Raw genomic sequence first — 20,283 nt, forward strand, 5'->3', positions numbered from 1 at the left:
TGTCCCCACAGACCTCTGTGAGAAAACACTAATGGTTGGTGTTTAGAGTGCAAGGGCTAGTGAGGTTAAAGTTGAAAAAGTACACAACAAATTCCTCTCCATAATATGGTTGATACTTTTCCCCTTTTCCTGAACTCTTTAAATGAGCAAGGCCTATTCTCCTGGTGACACAGCCCTTAGGGGTGAGTTCCACACAATGTGTAGGCCAGGAAGGACCCATTCAGATCACAGTGGGTACAGGAGGGATTTGGGATCTCCACTTTGCCACCCTGAGGTTAATGTCTCCCCTCAAAGATAAGTAACATGCCACCTCATAGGAGTCTGGAGATGCCTATGGCATATTCAACATTGGACAGGTTATTCCCAGTGGATATAACATGGGAGAAGTTTACTAAGCACTGGCTTCCCAGAGACCACTGGCTGAGAAGCCAAGGGTCTAAAATGGCCAACCAGCATAAGGGAGAGAGAGGGTTCATTCTAAAATATTGTATGGAGAGATTAATTACCAACTAAGAATCTCAACAGAATATAAAAGGATAATAAGCATGAAGATTCCTAAGGATAAGAAAGATGCCTACTATGTCAAAAGAATGACAAGGAAACATTTTACTTATCGGAGCTTTTAATTCTGAAAACCAATTTGAGGTCTATGGCAGGTTCACAAGCGTGTGCTGGAGAGGCTTTCTCCGGGAGCTCCTGGGCTTCGTTCACTCTGGAGTGACGGATCCAGGGAGTTATTCCCTGGAGTTTAAGGGAATAATTTGTAGTTAGAAGAGTTAGGTAGGGCCCTATCCTTGCGGGGCTGAGTTGGTTCTGGGGGAACATTGTCTTCCAGGTCTTCCTGCCTGGCCTTCCAGTCCCCTGTGTTGTATGAGTGAAGTTTTACCTTGGAGGGGACTGTGAAGCTTAAAGCCAAAAGGGTTGAGAGAAGCTACCATGAAACCTGAATGAATGATATGCTTTTGTGTCTCTTTCTGTATCCTTGTCTTGGCAAGAAAGGCAGCTGGTCAGGCCCAGATAAGGCCTTTCATATAATATTTCAAAGCGCTAAGTCCCACTTTGCCTCTAGGTGCTGCTTGTATATAGGCCAAAGCTACTTGTAAGAGCTTCAACCAATTCTCTTTGGCTTCGTGACATAATCTGGCTAAAGTACCCTTGAGAATTCTATTAGCCCTTTAAATCTTCCCTGAGAATTGTGGTCTCCAGGCAGCATGCAACTTCCATTGTATGCCCAAGACATGGGAAGTTTTTGCCACTAAGTTAGAAGTAAATAAGGACCCATTATCCTTCTGGATGGACCTAGAAGACTGAATGGAGGGATCGTGTTTTTAAGTAAAGCCTTTATGACTTTTCCTGCCACTTTGGTCCAGCAGAGAAAAGCCTCTATCCAATTGGTAAGAATATTAACAAGTACCAAGGGCTATTGAAATCCTCCAGGAACCATAGGCCTACGAGCGAAATCAACGTGCCAGTCTTCCTTGGGCAGTTTCCCCGAATTGTGTCACTTTAGCGAAAGGAGGTATGGGAGGACTGGTTTGGGCTTTGTTTTTCTGACTATATACCATCACTTTGTCATTGTTTCCTTGGGGTTCTCTTTATGAGAAACCATGTATAGCCTGAGGAGTCAGCTGAGTGTTTTACAATAGCCCACCTCAGATTCTTGGGCACTCATATCTTGCCTCTCTTGCTTAGGGCCTACCCCACTGAGAGGGAACTCGATGCTATCCTCTTGTGTGGCTTCCTGCAATTCCCCAGGGGACACTTCAGTTTATATTTGTAAAGATGTACTGAAGAAAGCAAGGACATTTGGAGGACCTCCCCTCTTCTTACAGCTCTTTTAGTCACAGAATCTGCCAGGTTGTTCCCCATTAGTATTTCAGAGTCCCCATCTCATGACCCCAGCAATGGACTACAGCGATCTGTCTGGGCATTTCTATTACCTGCAGCATTGCCAATATTTCTATTGCATATTTGATTTCTTGATTAGTGGCATTGAGAAGTCCCCTTGTCTTCCAGAATGCAACAGAGACATGGACCACAAAGAATGCATATTTTGTGTCTATGTAAACAAGTCAAGGCCTTGTCCTTTCCTAGTGCTAGGGCTGTGGTTAAGGCAATTACCTCAGCCTCTTGGACTTAAGTCCCTTCAGGGAGGCCCTTAGGCGTGATAGTTTTGTGTAGGGACACAACTGTGCATTCTGCCCTTCTTTGGCATCCTTCCTTGAACTGACTGCCATCTACAAGCCATATGTCTTCCAAAATAGGAAGAGGGTTGCTCTGAAAATCTTTTCTACTGATAAATATTTCCTCTATGATGATGGAGCAGTCACGGATTAGGGTAGCCTTGGTAATGGGCATTAGGTTAACAGGGTTTAGGATTTGACATACATGCAGCGGACGTTGGGGGTGTACACCAGCAGGGCCCAATACTGTCGCATTCTGTGCTTGTTAACCAGTGATGCCCCCTTGACTTCCAAAACACTTACTTTTCAGTTGGTGGGGGACCTGAATTGTCAAATCTTGGCCCATTGCGAACGTCTCAGCTTCCTGGGTAAGTGTACAAGTGGCAGCCACTGCCACTTGCAATACCATCAAGTTGTTTAGAGAAGTAGGTCACCACCCTTTTCATGAGTCTTAGCATCTGGGTCACTACTCTTAAGAGCTTCTCCCTGCCTTTCATGGATTTAGAGATCAAAAGGCTTAGTAAGGCAGAGCTAGAGCTGGAGTTTCCAAAGCAGCTATTAAAGCTTCCAGAAGGCCTGATTACAACGCCTCTTCCATTTGAAATCTTTGGTGTTGGACCCTCAGAGCTTGTCACAAAATGGTTTTGCTATGAGGCCAAAATTTGAGATCTAGATGCAGAAAAATCCTGCCCTGCCCCCAAATCCATGCAACTTCTTATAGTTTCTAGGAGAGGCCAGACACAAACAGCCAATTTCTGGTCCTGGAGAAGCCTGAGCTGCCCCTGAGAAAGAGCATGTCCTAAATATTGGACACCTGGACCATTGCCTTCGACATTCGGGCCTCCTTTTTTTTCTTTTCTTTGTTTTTTTTTTTTTTTTTTTTGACAATTTATAGGTCTTCTCTGTTAGAAAGTTCAGGACCAGAATGGCGTTTTTATCAGAGTCCTCCTTAGAGGGGCATGAGGATATCATCTGCACATTGGAGGAAATTGCTCTGCCCTGTCTGCAAGTCCTGCAAATCTTGGCTTAGGATACCCCCACAAAATGGTTGGGGAGTTCTTTGAGGCCCTGGGAAAGGACCATCCAGCAATACTGCTGTCTCTGATGGATCCTACGTTCTTCCCATTCAAAGGCAAATAATTCCTGAGAGTCAGGGCTTAGAGGAACACAGAAGAAGGCAGGTTTGAGATCCAGCACAGTGAAATATTTGTTGTCCCCTGGGAGTCTGGCTAGCAGTCTCTGGGTTTAGACACTGTGGAGCAAATGTTTCGAGCAACTCTGGTGATCACTCAGAGGTCCTGCACAAACCTATACTTTCCTGATCTTGGTTTCTTAATAGGCAGGATATGAGTATTTTATGGGGACTGACAAGTCCTGATCAGCTCTTGGCATAAGAGGCTTTCTAACACAGGCCGTATTCTCTGTAGTGCTTCAGATTTGGGGGATACTGTCTTCACCTTAGTGTTGGGCTGTTGAGTTTTCACAATACCTGTACATTTTCTTCAGTGACAGCCCTCCTATTTTTTCCTGTGACCGTATTTCAGGGTTATTTGTGCTAAAATGTCATCTGAGTTCTTCATGAAGAAGCTCCATGAAGTCTTGGAACCCCTACTTCTAACTAGTCTTGATCGAGGCAGGCCAAGTGGCCAGTGGCTCTGTGTTTTGCCAACAAGTTTCTCCCTAGCAAGGGGATGGGAAACTCAGGGCCATACAGGAACTAGTGGATCCAGGCCTGTGAACCAACTTCACAGGTAAAAGAGAAACTGAGTAGTATCTCTTTAATATTGCATCTTTTTTTTTGAGAGAGCACCCTTCCTGGTGGTCAATACAGAGAATGTGACTCTGCTTTCAAACAGAAATCTGATTGGCTGCATACCTTCTTGTAAGGTAAAACAAGGCTCCCGTGGAGACATAGGGAGGAGCCATTTGGGAACCCATGGAACCCCATTAGTCCTCTTCTTCTGTCAAAGGAGTTGTTGAACCTCCCTTAGTTTACTCCAATTAACAGAATGTTCAATGGTTTCTTTCCTTCTTCTCAACCACATGATATGGTAACGTTCAATTTCTTTTTTTACTCTATTCTAGTACTGGGGTCCCTGTTGGGTTCTGCACTTGGGGCCGATGGCTCTGCCAGCCATTTAATGCTGTTATCAGGCTGGTTAGCATGCTGCTTGTCAGCCTCATGCCGATCCTTAGCCAAAACTGTGAATTTCTCCTCAGCAGTTAAGAGAGTAGTCATCAGGGTCTGAATATCAGCCCAGATAGGGTTGTGTATGAAAAATATGCTTCTTGTAAGAGAAACAGATTCCTCCAGGTTAGCTTAGGCCTTGGGTAAGTGCTTTCCGATTATAGAGGTCAGAGATGGTAAAAGGAACACGCACTCAGTTCAAACTCCTATTCTCATCCAGCTTTACATGCCTCCTGGCTTGTACGAGCTCTGCCTCCAGGTTGTACTATCTGGGAAAGCAGGATAGATGTTGGAAGAGGGAGGAGGCCCATGACACATCAACTGGAGTTTACTTTCCAATTCAGGTGAATATGGGGGAGGAGACTTCCCTTGTAAGGACGGAGAACCAGGGCGTTTGGGATGGCAGACTCCCTCTCTCCATCCTCCCCAGTGTTGAATTTCATGGGGTGAAGAGGGTCTTTCTCATCTGAAGGCTTTCTAGGACTGGGAGGACTTTCTCTAGTGGTGCAGTCAGAGGTCCAGGTGGTTCCACCTTGAGAGCGCAAAGTCTTAACTTTATCTGTAGGGCCTTGTTCTGGTAAAGAAACAAAATGTTCGATAGGGCATCTCATCCTATTTCTCTTTCCACTTCCAGGAAAAAAATCTAACTGCAGAATACTAAGGCAATTAAGCAATCTGCTCCCTGGCCATTGTTCTGGTCTGCCTAAGGCATATTGTGGCCAGCTGCTATCACAACCACAGAGTCAGTTCTTCAACAGAACCACTGAGTCTGCGGTTCTTTGTTATAGCAGCTGAAGCCTATTCATATAGTTGCAGGCCAGGTTGTATTGCAGAAGTGAATCATCTTCTCCCTAGTCTGGGGGATGTCCAGAGATTTTCCAGTGCTGGAGGACATACCCTAATAGGTTTTTCTCTAGCATTGATGTTCCATTCCCCACATTCTGTGATCTCTTCCTCAAATTCAGGGTCTGCTCCCAACTCCCAGTGGGTTTAAACAAAGGGTGAGCAGTTACACAGAAGTGTGATGATTGACTTTTTCAACTTTTTTTCTCAAAAAGTAACAAACATATCTGATGTTTAGAACAAACCATAAACAAAAGGACAAAAGTACAAGGGAAACCTGGTGGGTCCATAGCGCAGCCTCATAGACTTCTCTGTCCATGCTGCCCAGTAACTTCTCAGCATTAGATGAGGTAGCTGCCCCTTCTTTTTAAAAACTAGTACATAAGAAGAATGCACCCAGGTGGTTCAGGTATATGATAGCTATATGCTTTTCCTACTAAGTTAACAATTTCCAAGCCTAGCTAAGTGGCTGGTCTGTCAAGGTCAAGGGCTTTCAGTCATCCCTAGGTCACTTACAACTTTGGGATATGTGCCCCAATCTAAGGGCCATAAACCTACCTTCTTGGAAAAATTAATTGCATATCTCCCTGTTGGCTAGCTGGATCCTGATTGCTAAACACCTCAATGGACACATATTTCAATAATTCAGACCAGGGGGTGGCCATTGCCATTTGCTGGTCTGAATTATTGAAATACATGCAATGGGGGTGTCTCTCAATACTCCAAGGCACAAACCATCCAAAACCAGAAACCAAAACTACAGGTGTGCTGCAGTTAATCCAGGGATCCTGTTGCTAGATCCAGAGAACTCACTCTGTTAGTCACTCTTTTAGTCAACTCTATCTAATTCACTCTATTAGTCAACCCATGGGGCCAAGACCACTTACCATCTTGAAGGAACGCTGAATGAAAGGTCCGGACAGCCACTTTGACTCTTTCAGGTTAGGTCCCAGTGATGGCCAGCAGTCCCAGGGTTGATTTGTGCTAAAATATCATCTGAGGCCTTCATGAAAAGGGCCAGGAAGTCAGCTTCATGAGGTCTTGGAACCCCTACTTCTAACTGGTCTTGGTTGATGCAGGCCAAGTGGCTAGTGGCTATGGGTCTTGCCAATGAGTTTCTCCCTAGCAAGGGGATGGGAAACTCAGGGCCATACAGGAACTAGTGGATCAGGGTCTGTGAACCCTCACAGGTAAAAGGATCCTCGAGAATCGTGCTCAACCTTCTCAGGCAGTGTGAGCAAGTTAGCCCGGGTGAGCTGCTATTGCCCACTGCTTTGCCTATTGGGAACCTTCGAGGAGTTAGGGCTGGGACATGAGTCCTAGTCCCATCCGTGTTTCTGGAATTTGTTACCTACACAACAGGGAGGTTCAGTTGCTTGGCAGGTGACAGTCCAATGACCACATCCAAGGATAATTTAACAAGGGATTGTACTACTTGCAACAGGTAAGGAGACCACCAGGGATAGTTCCCAAAACAGTGGCTCTTTGAACAAAGATAAAAATGTGGCTTTGATGCTGTGGCTTAGCTGAGTGATTGTATGAAAAGAAGTAAAGGCAATGCAGGCACAGTCATCAATCATGCTCTTCGTATATCACGTGCATAGAAAATGTCTGTGGTAATGCAGAGAGTTCAACAAAGTTCATCTTCAGCTCAGGCATCTCTGGATCCAACTAGTTTTTGTTTTGCCAGGGATGGGCTGCTTGCCAGAACTTTTTGAAACAATAAAAACTCAGGTGCAACAATTACTAGTGGATACTTTTTTACAGTGTGCTCCAAAAAACCTGGGAACCTGGGTAACAAAACTCTCCATTTGTTAGACAAGATTATGTTCTCCTATGAAAGAACAAATAAGCAATGATGCTAACATTTTAAAATATTTCAATAGAATAGGTGTTTTTATCTCCTTAGCCTTCAAATGTCATTCTTCTGTTCTGAAAGATTCGAAATTGCCTATGCATTCAATTTTATCTTAATAAAAAATATACAAGGCTGCAACCACTTGTATTATTTTTAGGAGTTATAAACCACTTTGTAGTTGACTTGTTTCACTCATAAAATGGGCACCCTACTATTATGTTCCATGACTGTTTTCATTCTCAATTACTTTTTTTGTTCAATGCCAAATCAATGAATAGTTTATTTTTTTCATTTTTAAAAGTTTTTAAAAATAGTTTTAAATGGAAATTATATTCAACATGTGAAACACCAACAATACATATGAACCTTACCAACAGGTTCTAACAGTACATTCCAAAAACAAATGCCCTCATGCTTTCAGCAGGGAGAGTGGGAAAAGAGCCATTTTAAAACACACTAGAGCATTCTGTTCTTGTTATCCAGAGCCTAAGCTGCTGGGGTATTATCAGAGCCTAAATAACCTGAAGGAAGGAAAATACTCAACTGCAGTAAGCTAACCATCCTCTCCCACCCAAGGGAGGTGAGCGTGACTGAGACACATTTGTGAAGTTTGCAGTCTAGAGGTATAGGTTCACTAAATGCTGGAGACCTCATCATAGGACAATAGGATGCTTTCCCTTCCTGTAAACCTCACTACCACCTTACAAAAGGCCTATTTACGGTAGTTTATTACACAAGTGCATCATGTTCAACTATCAAGAAAAATGTCACAAAACATAACAAAAGGCAAAACAGACAAACAAACAAACAAACAAAAAATCCCACAGTTTGAAGAAATAGAGCAAGCAGCAGAACTAGACATGGCAAAGACATTGGAATTATCAGAATTTAAAACAACTACAATTAATAGGCTGAAAGCATGCAAGAACAGATGCGTAATGTAAGCAGATAAATATAAATCTTAAAAACAACAATAACAACAAAATATAGAGGTTAAACACACTGTAAAATAAAAAAAAAAATGATGTCTTTCATGAGTTTGTTTGTAGATTAGACGCAGCTGAGGAAGAAATCTCCGAGCTTGAGGACATCTCAGTAAAAACCTCCAGTACTGAAAAAGCAAAGAAAACAGAGACCGACCAAAACAAGACAGAATGAGCAAGAACTGTGGTACAACTACAAAAGGCTTGAGAATAGCAGAAAATAAAGAGGGAAAGGGACAGAACATATATTTAAAAGTAATAATGACTGAGAATTTCCTTCAAATTAGTGTAGACACCACCCCACAGATGCAAGAAGCTCAGAGAATGCCAAGCAGGATAAATGTCAACAAACTACCACCTAATAATATGATTTTTAAACTAAAAACGTTTAATCAACAAGTAAAAATTGTGTGTGTGTGTATATATATGTATAGTGTACAATGTGATAATTTGATGTATGTATAGCTTGTGTAATGATTATCACAATCAAATTAATGCAATCATCACCATGTGTAGTGTGTGTGTGGGGGGGGCGGGGGGTGAGGACACTTAAAATCTGTTCTCTTATCAGATTTCAAAGAAAGTTTGTGTATTTCAAAAAATTCATCTAGCCGGGCACGGTGTCTCATGCCTGTAATCCCAGCACTTTGGGAAGCCGAGGCCGGTGGATTGCCTGAGGTCAGGAATAGCTTGGCTAACATGGTGAAACCCCATCTCTAGTAAATTATATAAATATTAGACAGGCGTGGTGGCGCGCGCCCATAGTCCCAGCTACTTGGGAGACTGAGGCAGGAGAGTCGCTTGACCCTGGGAGGCGGAGGTTGCAGTGAGCCCAGATCACACCACTGCACTCCAGCCTGGGAGACAGAGAGAGACTCCGTCTCAAAAAAAAAAAAATTATCCATGTCATCTAGGTTGTTAAATTTGTGGGTATAGAGTGTTCCTTATATATATATATATATATAGTATATGTGTGTATATATATAATATGCATGTGTGTATAATATACACACGCATATTTATTATATGTGTGTATATATAATATATACACATGTATGTGTATATATAATATATACACTCATATGTAATATATATGCGTGTATATAATATATACACACACACACACATATATATATATATTTTTTTTTTTTTTTGACATGGAGTCTTGCTCTTGTTGCCCCCAGTCTGGTGTACAGTGGCGCGATCTGGGCTCACTGCAAGCTCCGCCTCCCGGATTCAAGAGCTTCTCGAGTAGCTGGGACTACAGGTGCCTGCCACCATGCATGGCTTGTTTTGTTTTGTTTTGTTTTGTTTTTGTTTTTGTTTTTGTATTTTTAGTAGAGACGGGGTTTCACCATGTTGGCCAGGATGGTCTTGATCTCCCGTGACCCGCCCACTTCGGCCTCCCAAAGTGCTGGGATCACAGGCCTGAGCCACTGTGTCCAGCTCGTAATATTTTTTAGTATCCTTTCAGTGACTAGGACATCTGTCGTAATGTCATCTGTTTTATTTCTGATAATAGTAATTTGAAACCTCTTTTTTCTTAGCCTGAACATTGATAATGGTTTGTTAATTTTATCTATCCTTTCAAAGAGCCAGCTTTGTGTTTCATTGGTTTTTCTCTATTGATTTCCTGATTTTAATGTCATTGACTCAGGCCCTCATTTTCATTTTTCTAGTTGTCTGCTTACTTTGGATTTAACTTGCTCTTCTTTTTTCTACTTTCCTAAATAGAAACTTAGATTACTGATTGTAGGTCTCTCTTCTTTCTCTATAAATTTCTCTCTAAGCACTGCTTTTGCTGCACACCACAGATTTGTTATGTTGTTTTCATTTTCCTTTAATTAAAAAATATACTTTTAGTTTTTCTTGAAATTTTCTTCTTTCTTTCTTTCTTCCCCACCGCCCCCCCCACCCCCGCCGCGAGTCTCCGTCTGTCGCCCAGACTGGAGTACAGTGGTGTGATCTCGGCTCACTCCAATCTCTCCGCCTCCCGGGTTCAAACGATTCCCCTGCCTCAGCCTCCCCAGTAGCTGGGACCACAGACGCGTGCTACCACACACGGCTAATACTTTTATTTTTTAGTAGAGACGGGGTTTCACCGTGTTAGCCAGGATGGTCTCCATCTCCTGACCTCGTGATCCGCCCGCCTCGGCCTCCCAAAGTGCTGGGATTACAGGCGTGAGCCACCGCGCCCGGCAGAGATTTTCTTTTTCACTTTATCTTTTAGTTTCTTTGACTTATGTGTTATATGGAAGTGCATTGTTTTATCTTCAAGCAGTTTAAGATTTTCCGGTTGTCTTTCTGTTACTGATTTCTAGTTTAATTCCTCTGTGGTCTAAAAATAAACATTGTAGGATTTCTATTTTTAAAAATGTGTTAGGGTATGCTTTATGGCCCAGAATGTGGTATGTCTTGATTGTTCTTTGACATTAACAGGCAATAGTGTTTGTGAGAAGTCATTTACTTAAAGAAGTGTTCCCAGATTCACTGAGTGTAAAACTGAATCATGTGGAAACAATATGAGATTATAAAATAAATATTAATGAACTATATTTCAGGAGACAGCAAATCGTGTATGGAAACCAAATGAAATGCTAGGCCAACAAAAACAGACAAGAATAAAGAGATGAAATAAAAAAAGAACAAATAACAATAATATCAAAGATAGGCACTGGACTAAACTAATCAGGAAACTGAAATTATTATGAAGGATCAAAGCACAGGAAAGATGGTTTCTCCTCTACAGCAATGTAGCAATTTGCTGTGTTACTTGCATGCCATGCGTACTTCTTACCTGTCTTACTATCTCATATGAAAATAAAAGGTTCCCTAATATTTATCCATTTTGGGAGCCATCAAGAAAAGACGAGGTCAGACTTATGACAGAGCATGTTCATCATTGCTGAAAACAAGACCAGGTCTATACGGATATTTCAGGAATTTACATTGGTACATCTTATATCTAGTATCTAAGAAGATCATAAAATGAACAATTTTCTGGAAACATCTTTAAAAATAAATAAACTTCTTACAAACTGATATTTCCCCTTTTTCAAAGGCAAGTTTCAGCATTGAGTTAGAAGTTTTGATCTACATCTATGTCATCTGCTAATATCAGACAAATGTCATCATTCTTATAGGTGTGGTCGCACATTTTTTTTGGATTCAAAAGTTGTGCACATCAATTATTAAAATGTTTTAAATTTAAAAGTTGTAAAGAGTAGAAGTTTCCAATGTTGTTTCTGGGTATGTTAATGAGATTACATTGTTTATGACATCAAAGTATCAAATATGACAAATTATTAAGCAGCTTCACAAAAGACATGAAGTCTTAGACCTTCCCTTAAAGTTTGAACTTTTCTCATTTACAAAATGACACTAATCTGGAGGACTAAAGTTTCCCAGGATATACAAATTTCTGAATTCACTACACCACTATGTCATTTATTGCTATGTTTCTGTGTGTGCAATAGGCTTTCCTATAATAGTCTAGGCCACAACACCCACAGAACACAGATGTGTGCCTTTCTCAAAGTGAATGAGCTTAACCTGAAATGGCTTATGATTCATTCTGTTAATATCTGTGCAATTAGAGGAAGTAAAGCTACTTTTGGTTTTCCAGACTTAGCAGTAAAACTTATACTTTCAAAACCCTTTCAACTTGGGAGCATATTAACTACTACGTTTCTTTCAAGCCCTGACTTAATCTCATCATCTGCTTACTCTATAAGTTGTACTTCTCCATTAAGAGCCTCTTCTTTCTGCTTTAGCACTTCTACTGCCCTGCAAATATTATCTCTGAGAATCCCATGATGACATGACATTAATATGTTTGTTGTTGTAAAAAATGTCAAGTCACAAAATTTTAAGTTCTGCAATTTGTAGCAAAATTCAAAATGTCTTTTATAATGTATTTTCTCATTGTTGCTTTCATTTTTTACTTCAACACTATTTGGTGCACTTTAATGATTTAATTCTAGTTGAGACTAGATTTGATTCTCTGATTTGACACAGAATAAAATTCCTAACCCTATGAACTATCAATGCTGTATGCTGTAGGGCACTGACAGAATATATCAATGCTCTAGATATTGATGGGGAAGCAGAATATATTGATAGAATATATCAATGCTCTAGACAATAGTTAATATCTACAGCAAGTTCGACAAATAAAAGCAGATAGAAAATCAATCTGTAGCCCCAGATGCAAGTTTTAACGTTAACTTCAAAATTTGACTTTTTTGTCATAGAAAATTAATGTGCAAAAATAAAGAAGCCAGAGCTATCAAGAGAACTATCAAAGGTAAATCTCCTGAGAGGAAAAATACTGGATTAAAATATATTTGGCCAAATATATGCCTTTGAATGATGGCAACAAATATAAAAATGTTGCATGACTCAAGAATAATCTATAAACTTACCTTCCTTTTCCAATAATATACATCCAGAAGAAGCTATAAAGATAGTTACATATAGGGTATTGAATAAATAACACTAATCATCTGAATATTTAAAATCCATCATTTATTCAAACTTTTGTGAATTACAGAAATTCCTTTTTTATATCATTTACAAATAAGCTTTAAGTAAATGCCTCATATGACAAATATTTCATTTAATATCTCCTGAAGCAGCCCCTACCTTTGTTGAACAGCTGTAATTATTATAATTTTACCAAATATTATGAGATAATAACCCTTTTCTTACAATTTTCAATCACTGATTCTATTCCTGTATCCTTGAAAAACATGAAAGGAGTTGGCTCTGATTTTACATGGTTATTTAAATAAATATTTTGATAACTTTGATATCTTTACATTTTCTTTGTCCTTCTAAATAAATTAGATTTCTTCAACCTTCCATATATGCGGTATAGACTGTAACTAACCAAATGAGTCCCTTTGGCTCTTAAGTACTCTTTTTTTTGTCAAATTTCATCTTAAAATGTGGTCTCAAAAATTGAATCAATATTTTATAAATTGCCTGATTAATTTGAATTTCACAGTAAGGCAAAGGTAATTGGATTAACAGTTAAGACCATATGTGGATTTGCAATATCATTCTGCAAAACTGACTTCAAGACAGTATGTGATAATTGTTCAAGAATCTTACACTTAGGCCTGGTGTAGTGGCTCAAATTTGTAATCCCAACACTTTGGGAGGCTGAGGCAGGAGGATCTCTTGACCCCAGGAGTTTGAGACCAGCCTGAGTAACATATTGAGACCCCATATCTACAAAAAAATTGAAAAAGTATTAGCTATGTGGTGTATGTCTGTGGTCTCAGCTACTCTGGAGGCTGAGGTGGGAGGATCGCTTGAGCCTGGGAGGTTGAGGCTGTAGTGAGCCATGATCACACCACTGCACTCCAGCCTGGGCACTAGAGTGAGACGCTGTCTCAATAAAAGAAAATAATTAAACTTATTCTTAAATTCTCCTTATAAGCTTATAGGGAAGACATTTCTGATTATCCAATTACTTTAAAAAATGTTTTGTTTTGGTTGTGTAGGTGGAACCAGTACATTTGGTCTAACTCATTAACATTCTTCCTTTCACTTTTCTGCTCAAATAGAAATCTGCTTCTCCCCAGACACTGCTTTTTCTGCTTTTCTCTAGAGCCACAGAAGCTTTTTTTTCTTCCTTCTACATCCTCCATACAACAGTCCTGCTTGTTCTTTATTCAGTTTCCTTTCCATCTCCCTAAAAACTCTCAGTTCCAAATATTTTGTTCCAGCTTTCCCACATAGTGGCCAAGATCTGTGAACCTACTGTCATTTCTCAATTACTTAAGCTCCTGACACTCTATCTTTTTTATTTGTGATTAAAATAAATACACAGATACCTTCCACACCTTACCTCCTCAATTCATTTTCTTATCTTATCTTACCCTGCACCCTTTCTCAGTTATTCTTTCCTAGGTTCATACTCTAGAACATCTCATTACCAATAACTACAGTCCTTCAAAATTTTAATTCCATGCATTTCAACAACCACCAACTTTTATCTTTCAAGCCAACTCTTTAACACCTTGTATTAGTCTGTTTCACGCTGCTGATAAAGACATACTGGGGACTGGGCAATTTACAAAACATAGAGGATTAATGGACTTACATTTCCACATGGCTGGGGAGGCCTCATAATCATGGTGGAAGGCAAGGAGGAGCAAGTCACATTGTACATGGATGGCAGCAGCCAAAGAGAGAGGTTGTGCAGGGAAACTCCCATTTTTAAAACTATCAGATCTTGTGAGACTCATTCACTATTATGAGTACAGTGCAGGAAAGACCTTTCCCATAATTCAATCACCTCCCACAGGGTTCCTCCAACAATACGTGGGAATTGTTGGAGTTACAATTCAAGATGAGATTTGGGTGGGGACACAGCCAAACCATGTCACACCTGGTTCCAACAATCCTTACACTCCACTGAGATCTCTGATTTTGGATTTGTCAGTCTTCTCTTCAATACCTCTCTCCTCTCCTTTTCCAGCTTAAATTTCATAGTCATTGTAACCATTTTTTTGCATATACCATAGACTCTTGTCCCTGTATTACTTAGCTTTTCTCCATTGGCTTCACATAAGTTAGAAGCCAATTATCTTCATAGTATATTGTTCTCCAATTATGCACTCATCTATAGCTATAGCAACCTCCTTGCTATGTTCTCTGACAAGAAAGACATGCTCCAGCTCTAGGAGCAGGTCAGAGGAGCCTATTTGAGTTTGGCTGTCTCTTCTGCCTTGAATGTGCTTCCAAAAGATATTTGTGTGGGCTCTTACCTCATCCAAGTCTTCCTGTGTTCTTGTCACATGTCTTCTTGTCACTGAAGTCTACACTGACCATTTATTTAAAATTTCCATCTACCTTTTGCCATCTTCATCTTTTTTTTTTTTTAACTGCTCCTTTTTTTAGTCCTTTATTATAGAATATATATTTTTTGGCTTTTTTTTCACTGGAGTGTAAGCACCATTGAGGCCACAAATATTATCAGCATATTTTTATTTTTAAATATGTACCATGGACATAAGATATTGCCCAATAATTAGGCATTTAATAATTATCCATTTACTGAATTAATGTGTATTTAAATAAGCATTATAAGGTTATGTCTCACTCATTTATTATTTTATGTTTTTTAAATCTTCTAAATAAATTCATCCTTAGGTAAATCTGCAATGAACATGTTCTTTAAGAATAGAAATTAACATTCTCACATGTATAAAATGTTGACGCTGGCTCTAGATGAGAACTTTTGAATTTAAAAGAAAAACACCACAAATGAGTCCTGTACTTTGATATGACTGTCTTGGGTGACCAAATTTTTACCTAGCTATGCTGCCATATTTGGAATTTAAAAAAAAATCTGCTTTTGGAATCAATTTAAGAAGGTAATGAAGAAAAAAAGTCTTGTAACTATATATTCGCATTTTATTTCTTGATCACAAATTGTGCTATCCAATTTGATAACCCATCTTATTCTTTATGTTTAAAACAGCATCCGGTTTTTACCTAATTTAAAATCTACCCTTAAGTCATAATTATTTGCCACCATGTATAATGTTCAAAAGAATGAGTAAGAGATTTGGAAGGCAATTCAAAATATACATCTCTGGAAATAGCAACATCATTTGAATGCATTTTTAGAAGAAACACTCATTCGAATATTTGAAATTTGGAATGTTTGTTAAAAGATAAGTAACATCACAGTGTAGATGTACTCTGAATCCTCCACTGACCTCTAGATATAAGGCTCTTTAAAATTTTCAACAAGACGATAATGAGAAAAGCAAGTAGGATCTCTCCTAATATTGTTATCAGACAATAATATTGATAACAACGATTATAAAAGATGAACTTGATTTCTTTCTTTTGTAAAATCTCAATGTTAATTGTATATCCACAGTCTCTTCTTTTCTTAACTCTTCTCAACTACTAACATCCTGGAAATATTGGCTTCTGAAATTTTAAATATCTGAGTCATTTGTTTTAGGTGTGTGTTCCACAATCAATACTTACTGTTGATCCTCATCTAATTCATCAGAAATCTACTAATTATGTATATTTGGAGAATGCATATATAAGACAAATTTGTGACACACTCTGACCCACAGATAGATCAGCACTTACTTTAGAAAGAATAAATGAACACATATCACACAATACATAAATTCATGTTATTATTATTTATTTCTTAATAATCTACCTTTATAATTTATTCATTGTATATATGAATCTCCTTGGTACATAAGTCTCTGAAAGTCAAATCTTTCAGATTATTTAGAAAAAATAAAGACTAGATGAAAAATGTGAATTGATGCACATTTTATATTGTTGGTGTTATATGTCTTATGTTCTCTTTTGTCTTTGAGCTTTCTCAACATTAACTTTCCAAGTCATGAGTGTGTGGAACCAAAAATATGTGACAGGATAAATTCAACAATGTCTCTGTTTTTCACATGTATTCTAGTTATCTGTGTAGAATAAAAGTACACTATGATGCTTTACCTAAGCAACTGGGGTACTTACTTCATAAACACATAATTTCATTCATGTGCCACGTATTTGTTGGTGGATTCATTTTCTATTGCTCAAATACAGATTTCCACAAACCTAGAACTAAGTCTTTGGATTAAAAGCTCACGGAAAATAATTGAGGGTAAATATCTAGGTTGATTTAATCAATAGTCCCATTTCCTATAAAATTCTAGGACTCTAAAGAATGTCACCTGTTTATGCCAACCTGATTTCCTATGAGGTTAACAAGTGATTTTTATTCCCACAGAAATATCCCTGAGTTGGAAATTCAGAGGATGTCAATTTGGCTTGGGAGTAGTTTGGTTTGTTTAATGGTGTTTTGCTTGTATAACTCCTTTGTGATTTTTATTGTCAAAGATGAGTGACAGATAAGACGGTACAGGATTTGAGTGTGGTGGAAGTTTTATTTAAAGTGTGGGCTTTGCTGCCTCACTTTTTACAGGAACTGTTTAGGACAGCAGGTGACTTATGAAAGAATGAGGGGATGTCCGCTGAAGCCATTGTGAATGGATTTTCCGTGTTTTTATTTATTTTCCAGAAAGATTTTTTCACATGGTATAACTGGAAGTCTTCTTGTTTCAAACTCCACTATGAGTTCTCTGTAGTTGCCTTCCATATCCTACCTTGGTTTTTACCTCTTTCTTCTCAAGGAGGTTTTGAAATGTCTTTGAGTAAATGGTCAGGAAGTCTGGTAGCCTTGGGTACTTGTAAAATTTTAATAGATTTTATTATTTTCACATAATATTTTATCATTAGTTTAAAGCAGTTATAGTTTTGCAGAAAAATTGCCCTGATAGTAGATAATTCCCATATACCCCATCTCTCACACACAGTTTCCCCTATTAACATTTTGCATTAGTGTGATATGTTTGTTACAGTTGTTGAAACAATATTGATACAGTTATTATTAATTAAAGTCCATAGTTTACATTAGGGTTCATGCTTTGTTGTACGGTTCTGTGGGTTTTGGCAAATGCATGTCATGTATCCACCATTAAAGTATTATGCAGAATACTTTTCATGGTTTTCATGGTTTTTGTTGGCTGGATAGTTCATTTTATATATATATATATATATAACAAAACAATATCTGCTTTCATGGATGCACCACAGTTTGTTTACCCACTCACCTACTGAAAAACTGCTCACTTCCAATTTTAGCAATTATAAAGAAAGCTCCTATAAACATTCTTGTGCAGGTTTTTGTGTGAGTCTAAGCTTTCAATCCCTTAGGGAAATACCCAGGAGTACCATTGGTGAATCGTATGGTAAGCCTCCGTTTACCTTTATAGGAAACTGCAAACTGCCTTGCAAAGTGGCTGTAACATTTTGACTCCCAACTAGCAATCATTGAGAGTTCCTACTGCTCCATATCCTCACCAACACAGTCAACATTGTGTACTTTAGCTTTTCTAATATGTGTGTAGTGATGTTTTCCTGTTGTTTTTTGATTTGTAATTCCCTAATGACATATGAGGTTGACCATATTTTTTCATATGCTTATTTGCCATCTGTATGTCTCCTTTGATGAGCTGCCTTGGTTATACCTTTTTAAAAAAGCCTTATCATGTGAACATTATATAAAATTATCCTAGCTCTACTCCTACCACAAATATTAGTGAGCTTTTGGAGAACTGAACATTCTATTTTAGGGAAAGAGCATATTTTTCCATTTTAAAGAACTGAAGCAGTAGTTTGGAAATCACAAGGCAGACTACAGCTGTCAAGGGCTATCTTGATACTATATTTTCTGTTTCTTCTTAACACAAACTAGGCTAAATTTGTTTGCCTTCTCACCGTTAGAAGTAGACTTCGACTGTGTTCTAATCAATAAAAATGAGTGAATGCAATGTAATACTTTTTCAGGCCTAACCTACAAGAAACTTTCACAGATTATTTTCTTTTTTCTACTTGAGCCAGATGGTTATTGATCACCTTTGGAGTTAAACATTGAGGATGCCAGATCCTTCATCAGCCTGGGGTTCTGGCTGACTATATGAAACAATACAGTATCAGGCCCACCATTACCACACCAATCACACTCAGTGACTGCACCAATGTAAGCAAGAAGTAAATTTCCATTGCTTTAATGACTGAGATTTCAAGGTTTATTTGTTATAGTCTCTAGAGATACCTTAACTGATATAATAATGAAATCCATACTCTAATACCTACAAACGTCTAGATGCCATTTCAAAGTATATTCAGAGGAAATTGGACTAATAAGTAAATTTAATCACATATATGAAAAGTCTCACTTGTTTACATGTTTAAATTTGCTTTGATAATTTTAAGGGAATTAGCATCCATAAAGCATGAATGGATGTGAAAAAAGCAAGTAAATTGGTGAAGGAGTTAGTCAAACACTCATGTGTCAACTATGGTCATTATTTTCATTAAAGTAATAATAAAACTGGCTGAAACCTCTTACAGACATCCACATGCATACATACACATTATCACTCAAGGTTTCTCTGAATATAGCTGACTTCATAGAAGGCTTAGTAAAATAATGACATCATAAAAAAACTAGCAACTCAAATTTAAATAATAAGCATATCTATCTATTAAGCAAGCTCAGCCATCCTGACACTGTGAACTTTTCACTACCTTGTTCTTATGCCAAAGATAGCCTCATCTCTTCATCTCTTGCATCTTCTTTTATTCTTCTCTTTTTATCTGTATTCCTTTTGATTCTAAAGAAATTTAGACTTTCCTTTGTTGTTTCCTCTTTTTCTAGACAAGCTTTTTTTATATACTCATGGAGTAATAAACTCTCTTCATAAGCAAGACACTTTTTTCTTGCAGAAAAATTATTTGTAATGCTAAAAGTAATTAATTTATATTATAAATGTTGCAGTTACAAAAAGTTATCTGCCTTTGCAGTTGCACACATTGAAATAGCATACTATTTTAAATTTTTCTGTTTACTCTTTCTATTGAATACTAATGAAACACATAATTGCATAGTATATGCACTATTTAAGTTTGTATTCTTCACTTCTAGAGATTAGACTTAAAAAACCATAACAAATTTTTTTTGAAGACATGGAGAATTACCTGTAAGTGGCAATAGTTTAAATAATTTATTTAAAAAGTCAGTCTTTCATTTTACTATAAAAGTACACCTAAGGAACAGTAAAACTTAGTAAACTGTTTATATCTCATACATTTTCTTATTGGGAAATGTCAAGGTAGAGTTAAGATATTTAAGATCGAGTGAGAAAGTACAAAGATCAATGAGGATATCATATAACTGGTAATGACAGCAGACTTCAGCCTCACCAGCATTCACTTTTGTGTCAACATTCTTAGGATTTCAACAGAGCCTCTTATTGCCATGTGTTGCATGATGCTCACTCATAGGTACCAACTGAAAAGAGCTATTTTTCAAATCCTACATGTGTAAGCTTATGAGGTTTCAGATTTTTTTTCATATTGTTCTAAAATCTTGGCATCAGAGAAAAATGTTCAAAACTCTCCAATAAAGTGACTGATAGTAACTTCTATGCCAAATTTTAGTCAGAAAAATGCTCTGTTTGATATAACATACACATTGTTAGACAAGAACCTACAGGTTTTATATTATCTGGCTGGGAGCAAAGGAATAACAATGGATGGTAGCAGGCATGAAAACAACATCAATCTCTTTGTACGTCTTCCTCAGAGCTTTCAAGTGACCAGGTGCAATGT

Source organism: Theropithecus gelada, chromosome 2, assembly GCF_003255815.1.
Source record: "Theropithecus gelada isolate Dixy chromosome 2, Tgel_1.0, whole genome shotgun sequence".
In the NCBI taxonomy this organism is placed as follows: domain Eukaryota; kingdom Metazoa; phylum Chordata; class Mammalia; order Primates; family Cercopithecidae; genus Theropithecus; species Theropithecus gelada.